At 41.1% G+C, this 16,570-nt stretch overlaps 1 protein-coding gene and 1 long non-coding RNA gene across 2 annotated transcripts in view; one reads left to right on the top strand and one right to left on the bottom strand.

Moving 5' to 3' along the window:
• LOC129704531 (uncharacterized) overlaps positions 1 to 2,527 on the bottom strand; it is a 134,131-nt gene extending 131,604 nt beyond the window's left edge. The window contains exon 1 of the long non-coding RNA XR_008724741.1: positions 1,402 to 2,527. This is a non-coding gene — a long non-coding RNA (uncharacterized LOC129704531). The remainder of the gene's footprint in view (positions 1 to 1,401) is intronic.
• The window catches only part of shq1 (SHQ1, H/ACA ribonucleoprotein assembly factor), a 354,350-nt gene that overhangs the window by 153,717 nt on the left and 184,063 nt on the right, over positions 1 to 16,570 (top strand). The window lies entirely within an intron of this gene.

The following is a 16,570-nucleotide window of genomic DNA, read 5'->3' as shown; positions in this document are numbered from 1 at the left end:
TAGGCAAGCCTTTCCAGAATCCAACCATAACCTTAACAAATAATTATTTATTTCCAAAGATAGACACAAAATGCTGGAGTAACTCAGCGGGACAGGCAGCATCTCTGGAGAGAAGGAACGGGTGACGTTTCAGGTCGAGACCCTTCATCAGACTTCAGAAGGGTCTCGACCTGAAACGTCACCCATTCCTGCTCCCGAGATGCTGCCTGTCCCACCGAGTTACTCCAGCATTTTGTGTCGATCGTCTTTTTAAACCAGCACCTGCAGTTTGTTCATACACAATTATTTATTTCCATTCATTTCTCCTAACATCTCAAATAAAAATATACAAAGATCAAATAGAATTAACTGGCTAAAGGCAACCCAACCATATCCAAATAGATAAATAGATACCACTATTTTCTAATATATTATAAAACGGCGAAGTTCTGACGGTCATGTTGCTACAGCAATCTGTGAAGCAGTGTGGGTGGGTATTGAACCCTTTAACAATTAAGAGGCCAATTAGTTTATGGCCTTAGCTCAAACTGAAGACAATGGTTTCCAATGAAATAAAAAGAATCAGTTTTCCTTTCTTCGGTTTCACATCGTAATTCATCGATACAATTCTTTCGCAATAAAGGATTTTGAGTCAGCAGACCAGGTGAAGTGAAATTAGGTCAAATATTTCATGCTTTTATGTTCAACAAACATTAATGTGCACAGACAACATCCAACGTAAAATGGTAATAATGTGAACTGTCAAAGACATAAATCAACGTTACTACCTAGATGGCCTTTGCACTTAGCAAATCCTTGCTAAGTTCCCAGATAATGTTATAGTAACCATTTTTTTTTATGGAACAATCAGTCAAAGCTTTTCATTTTCACACCACCTTAAGGTCAACAAGTACACAAAAACCACACATGGAATATCATGCAAATCAATTCTAATATAAAAGTCTTTTTATGAAAGACAACTCATCGCAGTGTGAAGCATACTCAGATGCTTATGTTGTTTGCAGGTTTGTACAGATTCATGGCAATGCAACTGAATATTTGCATCTCCATGGTTTCATGAGACAAACAGCAACACAAAGATGATAACTTCATCCTGACTTAGACATTCTATTCTAAGGTACTTCAACCCCTTCACAAAACATTCGAACAACATCATTCTTTAACTTTTGTTTTCCCCAAAAAAAAATTATCCAAAAAGGTTAGCCACTAAAACATTAGCTTCACGTTAGAAGGGAAGATGAAGGTTGCACGATAAATGAATGGCACATCTGTCTTCTTGTCCCGAGAAAGCAAAACAAAATGCAGAACGTCTCAGCAGGCAAATTGCAACAAGCTCAGCACCTATTGCAGATTAATGCAAATAACAGTCAAATCCTGAAAACAAAATCATTGCAACTTTACCTCTCGATAAGAGATAGGAGACAAGGCTAGGAAGAGCATGAGGACAACATCATCAGAATGGATCTTGAAAAGGCATTGGATAAAGTGCAAAACAAAAGAGGGATGTGTCTATGTCTCAAAGCAGGGACTGGCAGCATGGATAAAAATCAACTCCGACAGGAAGCATAGTATTAAATGCCCCTTTTTTTCCATCTGAAGAATGGAAACTAGCAGAGGGGCTTGGATAATTATGTTTTCTTTTATACCACATGCTGTAGAATTTCAAATTACACAGAAGTTGCCAAAAATAATGCATGAGAAAACAGTAAAGAAAAAATGACAAGAGTACACTGCTGGACTGGGTAGATGTGTGTCAGTTGAAATTAGTTGTTGCGTGAAACTAATTAGAGACCATTTTCAGAAATGAGCGCAGTTCCAAACAGTGTGCAGGAACAGGTGTTTATGTGCCTTCACCCGAACAATTAGCAGGATATCACTATCTTCGATCGGACTTTACTGGCTTTATTTTGCACTAAGTGTTATTCACGTTTTTCCCTTTATCATGCATCTGTACACTGTGGATGGCTTGATTGTAATCATGTATTTTTTTTCCGCTGGCTGGCACGCTAGAAAAAGCTTTCCACAGTGGCAATAAACCAAACTCGACCCAAAATTCAACATGTTGGGGGCGTGATACTGAGCTTCATAAAAAGAGACAAAAGCAGGAGAGAGTGCGCTACATCTCTATAAAACAGTGGTTAGGCTGCAACTGGACTATTGTGCTCAATTCTGGTCACCACATGATCAGGATTCGAACGTCTGCAGAGGATGCAGAAACATTTCAGCTTGGAGGTAATTCAGCTATAATGTCAGATTGCAGATGCAAGGTTATGTTCTCCTTGGAGGAAAATAAAAATTGATGGAGGCATACAAGATGATAACTGGGTAACAAGAAACTATTCCCATCAGCAAATGGGTTGAGGAGCCAGTGGTGTTATTGATCAGTGTTTCCAAGTGGTAGGTGTAATGTCTATAGAATTTGATGAGACACAGCAAATGTGGTCCCCAAAGAGAGATTTATTTCAAAGATGGAACCTGACCTATTGCGCACACACACACACACACACACACACACACACACACACACACACACACACACACACACACACACACACACACACACACACACACACACACACACACACACACACACACACAGAGGGAGAGAGAAAACAAAGCTCCTTCCTGAAAGAAACATTATAATCACGAGGAATTGAGAGGAAACGGTTTCTTTAGTTTGTGTTCAGTCAAGAAATAACTGATTTTAAGAGGGGTGGAAGGAAAAAGTGAGGGTTTTCAAATAGTAATTGGACAGATATATGCAGCAGGGCCTCTCCCATGCCTGTCCCAATCCTTCCTTTCAGTTTTACATTTCACACCGCCACTACGTTCCTCATTTGACAGCCTCTGGAAGGCGCTATAGGTGCATCAAATCCAGGACAAACAGACTCAGGAATAGCTGCTTCCCGAGAATTATATCTACCATAAATTCAAATCCACACATGCACTGACTACACCGCCCAACAGGACTTCCATCTGTATATATGTATGTAGCGCCGTAGAATTTGTGCACCTATTCCCCCCCCCCCCATCTCCCTTCTGTTTTGTTTTTCTGTTTCTTGTTTTTTGTGTAAAATTGTATGTATGCACTGAGTACGAGCAGCTTTCAGTTTCACTGTACATGTATAGTGACAATAAATGGCATATCTATCTATATATATATCTCCTTTCCATCTCTAGCCTTTGTCACCATTTCCAAGCACCTGCGATCCAATCTCTCCCCCCCCCCCCCCCTTCATTTGTATCCACCCCTCACTTGCCAGGCTTTGCCCCGTGCCATCTCTGTTTTCCAGCTTCCTCCCCACTGCAGTCTGATGGTGGGTTCAGACGTGACACCTCATCTGGCCATTTCCCTCCACAGATGCTACCTGACCAATCGAGCTCCTCCAGCATTTTGTTTTTTTGCCAACATCTGCAGTGTCTCATTTATATATATATATATATATATATATATATATATATATATATACATATACACATATATATATATATATATATACATATACATATATACATATACATATATATATATACATATATATATATATATATACACATATATATATATATATATATATACATATATACATATATATATATACATATATATATATACATATATATATATACATATATACATATATATATATACATATATATATATATATATACATATATATACATATATATATATATATACATATATACATATATATATACATATATATATGTATATATATATATAATCTGCTTATTCCTAAATTTCATTTCAATTCAATCAGTATTACTGAGAGATTTAGTGAACAGTGTACATTCATAATTACAGGTCTTACAATCTTCTCGGCGGCAAAATACACAATGCGATTCGAAAAATTATCCTTTTCTTAACTAATCCATTAATCATTTCATTGTGACTATTTGATATGTCGTTTTGAACCCGGTGTATGCTATGTGCATGCATTTATTGTAAGACTCAAAAGAACTGAACATCACTTGTTTTTTAAAAAAAGCATGAAATTTGAACTGATTTTTAAAAATTGGTTGCTTATTCGAGACTTCCCCTGTTTATTGCCTGCAGGTGTAAGTTTTTGTTGCACTCTGAATTGTAATGAATGAGTGTGAGGAAAATGGATACGCGCTTAAAATGTACACAATACTTCTGTGAATGCAGCTAAAAATAATTTAAATTATACCTGCTGAATTTAACAAAAAAAGTTATCCCAGCAATTAAAATTGAACAAAGCTACTAAACTAGAACAAGGCAACTTTGTGATTTTCTGGAATTCTAAATCTCTCACAAAATTATTGCATAAAAATTAAAAGATTTACAGATTAGATTAAGAGAGTTAATAGGGCCTGGTGTTCTGCTTTTTGGAATTATTCTACAATCTGCAATTTTTGTATTTTGCAAAGGGTTTAACATTGATGTGAATGAAAGTTTGTCTGCAAAATTATAGTGTAAAAAATTAAACGATTTACAGATTGGATCAACTGAGTTAATATTATCTGGTGTGGTATCGTTCTGCTTTTAGGATTTATTCTAATGCCTCATTGAAAAATTGCAACATGGCTGGGCGGTGAAGGGATAACTTCAAAAATACATCAGCTTCACTGGAAAGACAGTAAGTGCACTGATCTTTATTGGCAACCCTTGACTAGTGAATCGATTCATTGGTTTCTGTTCGTTAAACGCAATTCCATTAGCCCTTCAAGTTTGAAAAAAAGCCTATTTTACGTAACTCTCGTGAAATGAAAGATTACTCTAACTTTTCATATTTCAGTGTCGAGAGTATTGGGACTGTGTAAAAAAATAAGTCATGAATGGCAAACAATTTGAAAATAAGGCTTATGGCAGTGAAATACATGGTCTGCAGTGTTCTGTTGCTGAGGTACAATTAAGTTTTGTGAAGGTCAGTCCAGGAAGGTCTTAAGCAATAGGTGTGTTTCTGAAGCATGAAGACATCAGACATCCTCGCATGTATAGAACATGAAAGTGCTTGGCATACTTTCCTGATGAACGACATTTCTCCTGGAGGATATTTCAAAAGATTTTACAAATCACCGCCATTCTATGGAGCATTAAACAAAAAAGAGATTATTGTTCAAAATACCATTTACCCTTAGATTGCACTTGGAATAATTACTGTGATATAGCATATAATGTGAATCTTGTAAGACTTGCCACAGAAACAAAATAAACCTATTTGGCCCTCCATTGCTGTTTAGATGTACAAGGTTTGCTGTGGACAAAAAGCATGTGAAAGCAGAACCAGGTGTGGAGGATTTGTCCATTACATCCCGATGGGAATAATATTTTCACAAATCCGTTCTGCAGTTTATATCAATCTTTCAGTTTGTCTGCCTTATGGTCAAAGTACGAATGTGAACACAATCCCTCTCCACTTCTGCCCCATCTTTGTTGCAAGAGTGCATGCAGTGCCAGATATTACTACTCCAGCATTAGCTGTGAAAGAGCTTGCGTTTTGAAAGTTTCTTTCCCATCACAGGTTGTTGTAAAGCACCAAACCTCAAATAAAGCATTTTTGAAGATTGCTCTGCGAGGTGCAAAAACCGTGGGTGGCACAGTGGCGCAGCGGTAGATGTGCTGCCTTACAGCGCCAGGGACCCGGGTTCTACCCTGACTAGGGGTGCTGTCTGCATGGAGCTTGTACGTTCTCCCCGTAAGCTGCATGGATTTTCTCCAGGATATTCTGTTTCAGCGCACACTCCAAAGAAGCACAGGTTTCCGTAAAATAATGAGATAGTATGCCCTAGTGTGTGTAGGATAGTGTTAGTGTGTGGGGAATGCTGGTCGGCGAGGACACGGTGGGCCAAAGGGCCTGTTTCCACGCTGTATCTCTAAACTAAACTAAAGCAACCCGAGCACAATAGAATCCCAAAACAACAGTGTGTAAATAATTAGATCATCTGTTTTAGGGATGTCAGTGGAAGTATATGCATCGGCTAGAACAATTCCTCTGCTATCGTCTGAAATAATCCTCTTGCATTAATCCCATATGAGAGGGTAAACAAGGCCTTATTTAAAATCTCAGCTGAAAGCACCACCAGCAGCTCAGTATTAACCTGGAACATGTGCTGTAATTTCCTACGTGGGACATGAGACTTCAACCTGGTGATTTGTTGCAGCACCATCTGGAGATCGGCATCCGTCTTACATTCCTTCCAAAGACCATCACCCCAAAACATCAACTCTGCATCGGTCTCCAGAGATGCCGTCTCATCTGCAAAGTATTTGCGGCATTTTCTGCTTTTCTTCGTCTTTGCAGCTTTGGATTTGTTTCTCTTCCTTTGACTTCTCAATGCAAATTGATTCCAATGAGGAAAAGTACAAAGCAAAAGAATGTCTGTACGACTTTGTACCTTCTCCAAGTGACCTGCGTGGGTTTTCCCCAGGAGCTCCGGTTTCCTCCCACACTCCAAATACGTACACGTTAATAAGTTGTGCAGGAAGGAACTGCAAATGCGGGTTTAAACCGAAGATAGACACAAAATGCTGGAGTAACTCAGCAGTTCAGGGAGCATCTATGGAGAGAAGGAATGGGTGACGTTTCGGGTCTGAAGGTTCTCGACCTGAAACGTCACCCATTCCTTCTCTCCTGCCTGTCTCGCTGAGTTACTCCATCATTTTGTGTCTATCTCAGGGTAATAAGTTAATTGGCTTTGTAAAATTGTAAATTGTCCCTAGTGCTAGTGTGTGGGGATTGCAGGTCGACTGTGGATTTGGTGGGCTGAAGGTGCTGTTTCCTCGTTGTATCTCTACACTAAACTAAAATAAACTGCCGATGTGATCTGAAGCAAAACTTCAATATTGCAAGAGAGAACAAACTTATAACATCCAAACAAAGAGTCAGGGAAACATCATGAGAAATAACTGCTCTTGGTCCAGGAGCAGAGAAGTAAGACTTTCATTGATCCCATCAAAGAGCAGTTTTCCTCAGGCACAAAATACTGTTTTTCCTCTCCATCAGTAAATGCATGAGCAGACGAACTGTGCTTGGATCAGTCAGTCTTCTAAGCAGTGATAGAGCACAGAACCAATAAAAAAAAATCTTGCTGGAGCATAGTGGCCAACACAAAGGTAGTATTATGCCATTAGCAGATACCGAACAAGATGCCTAAAAAAAAATCACTAAAACTGATAGCTACACCGCTATTCATCTCAGATCTACTAATTGCAATAAAATATTTGTGGATTAGATAATGTAGAGCTATAAGTCACAACAATTGCTTAGTATACAAGTTACTTTAACAGCAAATTGAGCAGATTTACAAGTTTTAACGAGATGGCTATAAACTTTGCGACGGCATTGTACATATGCTTTTGTCTGTCTGATAATGCCCGCTTCCTTTCTCAAAGCTGTCACGAAGAAAAAAACATTTTATCAAATCAAAGCACTGGTGATACTAATCACAACCTGTTTATCCCAGCGGCATTTAACATTCAATTCCAGGTGGACAGATTGTGGCCAACTTTAACTGAGCAACACATATTTTGTGGAATCCACGATGTGTTCGCTCAAGGGAGCGCTCTGGTGAGAAGTGATTCCATTTGAGGCAGACATTTACTATTGCACAGGCAATGGCAGCAGTCAAGCAAGCACAGGATTTGAGGCATCGTGCAAACACCAAGAGGTTTTGCAAATTTGAGCCCAGCACTTCATCTTATGTAAAACGGCAGAATTACCAGAAGGCAAAATATGAGCGTTGCATTGACATTTATTAAATTAATGAGTATAGACAAAACAATCTGTTTATCATAACTGTGGGAGGAAGGGGCATCTGTCAACAGTGTGTTTAAAAGCAAACTCAAGGAACAAAGCATCGCGAGGTCCATTGGCAATAGGAAAATGAATCACAGGCCCGAACCAAATGAAAACCACGGTGGCCATGATGGATTGCACGGGAACTTCTATTGAACCTTTCCAACGGGCCACAAACATTGAAGGAAAAAATAATTGCCGCTTGTGCTGATGTGTTTGTGATGCCAGAGCATGAACTGAAGCAGCATTGGCCAGATGGAACAGAGAAGATCAAGGACTCATTCCATCTTTCTATATGCCTGCACTGGGGAAAGAGTCAAGGTGACGTATGTTTGAGATTACAGCGGGAAGTAGTAGGAATTGAAGGAATGGCATTTGATTATCCCAGAGCTATAATCCAATTTGGTAAATCAGAAGTAGCAGGGATGAAATCATTTGCACAAAAGAAGTCTTAATCAATTGGAGGCATAGAATCATACACCATGCAAACAGGCTCTTTGACCCATCTCGTCCACGTCAATCAAGATGCCCCTTGTCTTCACATATAGAACATAGAAGTACAGCACATGGACAGGCTCGTCAATCCACGATGCCTGCACCCAACTTCATGCCACGATAAACTAATCTCCTCTGCCTGCACGTGATCCATATACCTCCATTATCTGCACATCCATCGCTTATCCAAAAGTCTCTTAAATGCCACAATCCTAGCTCCCTCCCCCTCTGGCAGTGCCTTCCACCATTCCCCAGTGTGAATAATTTGTCCCACACATCTTCTTCAATTGTTGACCCCTTTCACCTTCAATCCATGCCCTCTAGTCTTTGACATTTGCACCCACGGCAACAGTTTCTGACTGGATACCCAATCTGTCTCTCATCATTTTAAAGACTTCTATCAGGTCTCTCCACAGTGTCTGACACTCCAGACACAACAGTCCAAGTTCAATACAGCTTTATTTGTGGCATTATTCAAAATCCAAAGTCCGTCCAACATGCGTGCTCAGTGTACAGGAGCTGTTCCCGCGATCCAACGTCTCTCTCCTCACCTCTCCTCACCTCTCCTCACCACCTCTGTGCCCTGGGGGCGCCTCCTGCAGCCTACCTGAAGGTACTGGAGGAATTACCCCAGTTCACCCTCCTACCGGCCCTCGCTCCTCGCGTCTGACCTCCAGCTCCATCCCATTTATATCATCCAACGAGCCTCCAGTCCCAATCCCACCGACAAACGTGACCTTAATGCGAGGTCCCGTCAAACAAGAGCCTTCAGACGTGCTCAGACGAGCCATAGGGTGTGTTCCCAGTCCTGCCGACCAACAAGGCTTCGGGCAGGCAGTGCAGTCTCAACACCTGGGCAAGGTCTCCAACCTCTTATAGTTAATAACCTCTGATCTTGGCAGCATTCTGGTAAACCTCTTCTGCACCCTCACCAAAGCCTCCACATCTTTGGTGGGGCAACCATAACTGCAGACTATGCTCTAAATGCGGCCAAAACAAAGTCCTATAAAGATGCAACATGACTTCCTGACTCTTGCACTCGATGCACCAGCACATGAAGGCAAGCACACCACATGCCTTCTTTACCACTTTCCCTGCTTCTGCAACCAAACATTTTTTAAAAAATACTGCAAGATATTGTCGGGCAATCTTGGAACCATTCGATATACAGAAGCCAGATTTCATTGAAAGTGAAATGCTACACTGCAATCATTCAGAACATGATTTGTGCCTTACTGAATAGAGAACAAGCTCTCACTACAAGTCAAGCCCACAAGCTTAGTCAATATCCTGGTGAATCTCTTCTGCACCCTTTCCAACTTAATGACATATTTCCTGTAGCTAGAACTGCACTCATTACTCTGTGTGGTGTAACCAATGGCTTGTACAGCTGCATCATGATGTGCCAACTTTTATACTCAATATCCTTCCCAAGGCAGGTAAGAGTCTTCTTCACCAGCTGACTCGTCACTTTCAGAGAACCATGCACCTGTACTCATTCTGTTCTGCAACACTCTCTGGGGCTCTACCATTTATTCTGCCAGTCTATCCTCGATTTGACATTCCAAAGTGCAACACCTCACACTTGTCAAAGTTCAATTACATTTTCCATTCCTTGGCAAACCTCTCCGACGGATCTAGATCTTGTTGTAATTTCAGATATCCTTCCTCACTGTCCGCAGCACCACCAATGTTGGTCTAACCCATCCACTGAGATGAAAGGAAGAGCCAGATATGGAACGTTGAAGTGAAAGAAAGGTGGAAATTGACATGGGTAATGAAATGTGGAAACTGCCCCATTTTTATCCCATTGAAAGCCTTGTAGTAAATGGATGTACTCCATAGGTTACTGCTCAGGCTGACAAAACATGCTGATCATGGCGGCACAGTGGCACAGCTGGTAGAGCTGCTGCCTTACAGCCAAAGACCCAGGTTCAGTCCCGACCTCGGGTGATATCTATGTGGAGTTTGCACGTTCTCCCTGTGACCGTACTCTGCGTGCACAGTTTTCTTCCCACATCTCAAAGATGTGTGTGTTTGTAGGTTAATTGGTCTCCGTAAATTGTCACTAGTGTGTAGGGAGTGGATGAGAAATTGGGATAACATAGAAATCCAGACTGCAGGAGTACGTGCTGGGGGACGCACTGAAGCTTGGTGCAGCCATCGCCAAGGCTTGGTGAGTGAGGACCACAGTCTAAGGTCCGCTGCTGGACATGGGGGGGGGCAGGGTGTGGTGGAGACGCCCCTCAAAAATAAGGGAAGGGATTCCACGCTAGTGGGCCACATGATTGGCAAGGGTGGGGGATAAATTTGTCTAATTTGTGTAAACAGCCTCCGAGAATGTCGGATGTATTTTTTGCACGCTTCCTGTATTGTATGTATTTATTACTTGAATAAAGTCTATTTTGAAATTAAAAAATAGAAATAGTGTAAATGGGTGGTGAATGGTCAGCATGGACTCAGTGTCAAAGGGCCTGTTTATTGCAATAACTAAACTAATTATTGCAGGTTATTTCAGATATGTCCCCAGAACCAAATCTTGGGATGTCAAGAGTTATGCACTGCTCAGCCTCACTTGTTGTTTACCTTGATCTTGACCACATGTCGGACCATAATCTGGACTGCCTAAGACATCATACATCACACCCATTAGCAAAACCAGATGCTTGTGTGCAGCATCCATCGTTTCTGTGCACCCAACTTCGCAAACGAAGATGCACCGAGACCAAATGCTGCCACCCTGTGGTGCTGCTGCCACACAACACGAGCTGTCCAAATTCTCAATGAATGAATAGCCACCAGATAAGTCCAATTTTAAATTGGAAAAGCATAAAGAATTATAATTAGAAGACCAGAATCATGTATATGTGTGTTGATAGCTTGTGGTGAATGTCTTCTGGATTGATAGTCTTTTGAATACATTTGGACAGAATGTTTTATTCCTGAGCATTTAAAAAAATATATATATAGGGGTGAGAAGATATGGTAACTTCAGGGCACTCGGACCCAAAACCTAATAATCTTTATAATCATAGACACATCAAGAAAATCAGCCTGTTCTGTTTTAATGAAAATCAAGCTTACCCAATCTTTTGATAAATCTTTAATTTTCGAATCCTGATAATAACCTCAAAAATAACCTTTGGTTCCTCTGCACTTACATAGAAACATAGAAAATAGGTGCAGGAGTAGGCTATTCGATCCTTCGATCCATTCAATATGATCAAGGCTGATCATCCAACTCAGTATCCTGTTCCTGCCTTCTCTCCAAACCCCCTGATCCCTTTAGCCACAAGGGCCATATCCAACTCCCTCTTAAATATAGCCAATGAACTGGCCTCAACTACCTTCTGCGGCAGAGAATTCCAGAGATTCACCACTCTCTGTGTGAAAAAAGATTTCCTCATCTCGGTCCCAAAAGATTTCCCCTTTATCCTTAAACTGTGACCCTTTGTTCTGGAGTGTTCAAGAATAACGAAAGGTATAGATAGAATGGATGTGGAAAGGATTTTTCCACTGGTGGGAGAGTCTAGGACCAGAGGTCATAGCCTCAGAATTAAAGGGCGCTCTTTTGGAAAGGAGGCGAGAAGGAACTTCTTTAGTCAGGGTAGTTAATGTGTGGAACTCATTGCCTCAGTGGGCTGTGGAGGCCAAGTCAGTGAATATTTTTAAGGCAGAGAAGAAACAAATTTGTGGTTAGAACAGTGTCAAGAGTTATGGGGAGAAGGCAGGAAGATGGGATTTGGAGGCGGAGATCAGCCATGATCGAATGGCGGAGTGGACTCAATGGGCTGAATGGCCTAATTCTACTCCTATAACTTGTGACATGTGGGCAGGTACGTGGATAGGCTAGGTTGAGAAGGAAAAATGCCAAAAGCAGTCAGGTGCGAGTTCCAGAACCCCAAGAGGCAAATTCAACCCACCAATTGGCCACAGACATCGGCTATGGGAATGGATCTGCCGTCTCCAGCCAGGCGGGGTTCCATTGCCCTGGCCACAGAAGGCAAATTCTGCCCACCGATGAGGTCAAGATCAGCTGCCTCAGTGACATATTTGGAGAGATTTCCAGGGGGGGGGGGCAATTTCACATGCGCTCTCATAATTTTGTTTGGGTTAAAGAAGCTGCAAGACCACCAGTTGCCAGAAAATTGGTGGTGGACCCTGTAGCATACTTCATTCAAACACTCCAACAGTTGCTATTAGCTGAAAGGCAGCCTCCTATGTTGCATTGCTGTTACTTGGGGACTCCAAGTTTGAAGTTGACCAGCAATTTATTTAGGCAGAAGAAAATAATTCAGCTTTGACGTTATATTTGATCAGATAACAATAATAATGACTCTCATTTATCGGTATATTTTCTTGCAAATTCATCCCATTATTCTGCCATGGCAAAAAATGATATAATTTAATCCAAAGATACCTTCAGAACCAAATGTTGGATGGTCCACATTTACCCATTGGTCTTCAAATTACCAACTGCATTAACGGGACAGTGATGGAGAGCTCAACCCTGACTCTCAGTCAGAAGAAGGGTCTCGACCCGAAACGTCACCTATTCCTTTTCTCCAGAGATGTTGCCTGACCCGTTGAGTTACTCCAGCATTTTATATCTATCTTTGGTGGAGGGAGTAAATAGCTTCAAGAACCTGGGTGTGTTGATCACTGAAGATCTGACCTAGGGTCAGCATATCAATGTAACCACAAAGAAAACTAATCAATAGAAGTTCTTTATCAGTTCCGTAATCCAGCATCTAGAAGATTGTGATTCAATATGTCGACAAATACTTCATAAGCTCATAAGTGACAGGAGCAGAATTAGGCCATTCAGCCCATCAAGTCTATTCCGCCATTCAATCAGGGTTGATCTATCTCTGCCTCCTAACCCCATTCTCCTGCCTTCTTCCCATAACCACTGACACTCTCTCTCTCTTGATCTTCTGTAAATATATGGTGAAGATCATACTGAATGGTTGCATCACGGCCTGGTTCAGCGACTTGAACACCCAGGAATGAAGGAGACAACAGAGGGTGGTAGACAGTACTTGTCCAACATAGGTACTGACTTCCCCACCATCTTACAAATCTATAGGAGACGCTGCCTTAAAAAGGTAGTCAAAATCATTGAAACCAACCTTGTCCATGCTTTCATTGCATTACTGCCACCAGGTTCAAAAGCTTCTTCCCAGCACCATCCAACTCTTGAGCGCTGCACCACACTAATCTCAGCCACTATGATCTTCTGTGGACTATGTCTTTGGTTGAACTATGGACTTTGGGTTATTGCACTATTAAGACTACCATGTATTACGGTTATTAAGTTATTGTATTTTTGATTACCATTTATAATCTGTGGGTTCCAGCATTGTATAGCCTGTTGTGCTGCAGCATTTCATTGCTCTGTTGCCGGTACACATAAAAATTAAACTTCCACAACCTTCAACCCAGCATGTAGTAGATACGGAGGATCCTGCTTAGCTAAAACCACACTTAAAACAATGTTCAATCATTTTATCTGTCTTTTACTGATTGAACTTTTAATTGCTTCAGAGTTGCACCTCATTAGTTACTCCCTAGATTAAACGATTTTCCACTTGAAACAAGTTAATTTAGTCAGATGCTAATGGGTTTATGAATTACTCATCTGTAATTTTAATTAAGTCATTATCACTAAAACAGCACCAAATACATTTCTCCAAAAATGAGGGTATAGATGTAGACCTTGAGGTTTCCGATGACAAACTAAATCATCGTATCATATTTTAAAGTGTGATATCCAATGGAGAAAAGCAAAAGATATTATACTACTGCACTCAAACAAAATGGCAATTCCAACTTGTTCACTAGAAGACATTGCTGCAATTCCGATTAGATATGGTTGATGTATTCAATGCATTATACTTCTCAATTGAGCCAAAGAGCAAATTGCTTCCTGGTGTTTGAGCAAATAAACTAAACACTTACAATCATTCTCAACTAAATAAGGGCAACAGAAATTGTTCAGTGCACTGGGAACTCCTCATTCTCCAACTCTGACTCAGATCAAGAGTAACAAAAGATTCCAAAGGAAGTTTTGGAATCAACAGAAGGAACCAATTAATAACAATGGTCCGTTTCCTTTATAATTGTAAATGTTTTGCATATCTTTTATTCACATTTCCTTGTCTCTCCATATCATCGTCTATATCTCTCATTTCCCTTATCCCTAAAAAGTCTGAAGAAGGGTCTTGGACAGAAACTTCACCCATTCCTTCTCTCCAGAGCTGCTGCCTGTCTCACTGAGTTACTCCAGCTATTTGTGTCTGTCTTCGGTTTAAACCAGCATCTGCAGTTCCTTCCTGTACTAACCAAGTATTGCAACCAAAGGTGAATGGACCACACTTGTGTTGATCGCCAGACAGCCAACTTCCTCAATTTGGAATCACTCTGCACAAGAGATCTAAACAGTCTGCAAGGACCTGTGGCCGTTGTACCTTTCTGCCAACAAAGATTTAAGAACTCTTGCATGTGACAAACTAGGAAATAGTAAATGTAATATGGAAAATAAATAAACATTGATATATATGCATAGGGTTTCAGGAGAAAGTGAAAGTTTTTTTTAAACGTTTATTAATCTTAAAAAACTCAAACGTTTGTGCAGTCGGGCAGAATTATACCTACACAAATACAGTCAGTTTTCCAGGGACCGGCAACAAGATGTTCAATCATAATTCTGACTTAGTAAGCCAAATAGAATGGATCGACTGGGCTTATATTCACAGGAATTTAGAAGGATGGGAGGGAATCATATAGAAACACATAAAATTATTAAGGAATTGGACAGGCTAGATGTAAGAAAAACTATAAGTGGGACCCATTGGGCCCCAGCATCACATGGGTGGGCTGGTCCCCCAATGCAATATTCCACCTCTCCGCCAATTCCAGTATTGTTGGCCAGTGGGGGGGCTTTCTGGAGCGCTAGTATGGGTGTTGTGGCCTGAAGGGACTGGTTTTCAGAGGGATATTATGGACATCGTGGGTCAAATGGATTCTTGGGATGGCAGCTCAGTCACTCAAGCGCGTTGTGCTGGCACTCACTCATGGCTGGTGTGCTGGCAGTTGACACGGCTATTCCTTGAAATTCCATTTCAAGCAGGGTGCAAGGTCACCAAATTCAAGTGCAGTTTCATACCATATCAAGCAGGGTGCAAGGCCCCTAAAGACAGCGAGTTGTGACCTCTCCCTCCTCCATCTTGTAGAGACTGAGCCACGCCCACACTTCTGGGTTTAATAGTTCCCCCCTCCCATCAGAAGGGGCGTGGCCTTCATGGCGTGATTGACAGGAGAGAGAATCTCAACATTTTTTAAACAGTAATAACTCTTATATTTTTCATCAATGGGAAAAATCCTTGGCACCTGATGAGCCGAGGCGGACTCATAGTAAGATGGCCAAACATCACGGCCGTACGTGGTAGCGTTTTTTTCTAAAATCTATAGAAAAGCCAACCAGGAAGTGGTCAAGATTAGATTTTTAATTATAAAGAAGGCAAGGCAACTTTAAGTTGTCAAGTTTATTCGTTACATACACATACGAGGTGTGCAGTGAAATGAAAAGTGGCAATGCTTGCGGATTGTGCAAAAAAACTACAAAACAGAATGGAACAGAATACATGATTAAATATTTGTGGGAGAAAGAAACAGAAACAGCAATTTGAAAAAGACACAACACAACAGTAAATTGGTACAGTAAGTTAGTCCCTGGTGAGATAGTTGTTTACAGTCCTAATGGCCTCTGGGAAGAAACTCCTTCTCATCCTCTCTGTTTTCACAGCATGGCAACAGAGGCATTTTCTGGGGTGGAAGGGGTCTCCCATAATCTTGTTGGCTCTGGATTTGCACCTTCTGATGTATAGTTCCTGCAAGGCGGCGAGTGTTGTTCCCATAGTGCGTTTGGCCGAACGCACTACTCTCTGCAGAGCCTTCTTGTCCTGGGCTGAGCAGTTCCCAAACCAAATTGTGATGTTTCCGGGCAAGATGCAGGCAAGGCAACTTTAATTAGGCAAGGCAACTTTAATTAGGCAAGGCACCTTTAGCATTTCCAAACCAAAAGCAACACTGCTTTAGCATTTCCAAACCAAAGGCAATACAGCTTTAGCATTTCCAAACCAAAGGCAACACAGCTTTAGCATTTGCAAACCAAAGGCAACAAAGCTTTAGCATTTCCAAACCAAAGGCAACACTACTTTAGCATTTCCAAACTATATTTTCAAACCACATTAAGGGCACTGACTGGTCAGTAAAACCACTCACAGTTTAGT

This window comes from Leucoraja erinacea, chromosome 16 (genome assembly GCF_028641065.1).
Source record: "Leucoraja erinacea ecotype New England chromosome 16, Leri_hhj_1, whole genome shotgun sequence".
NCBI classification, from domain to species: Eukaryota; Metazoa; Chordata; class Chondrichthyes; order Rajiformes; family Rajidae; genus Leucoraja; species Leucoraja erinaceus.
The sequence above is the reverse complement of the archived record's forward strand: the minus strand, read 5'-3'. Positions and strand labels throughout refer to the sequence as shown.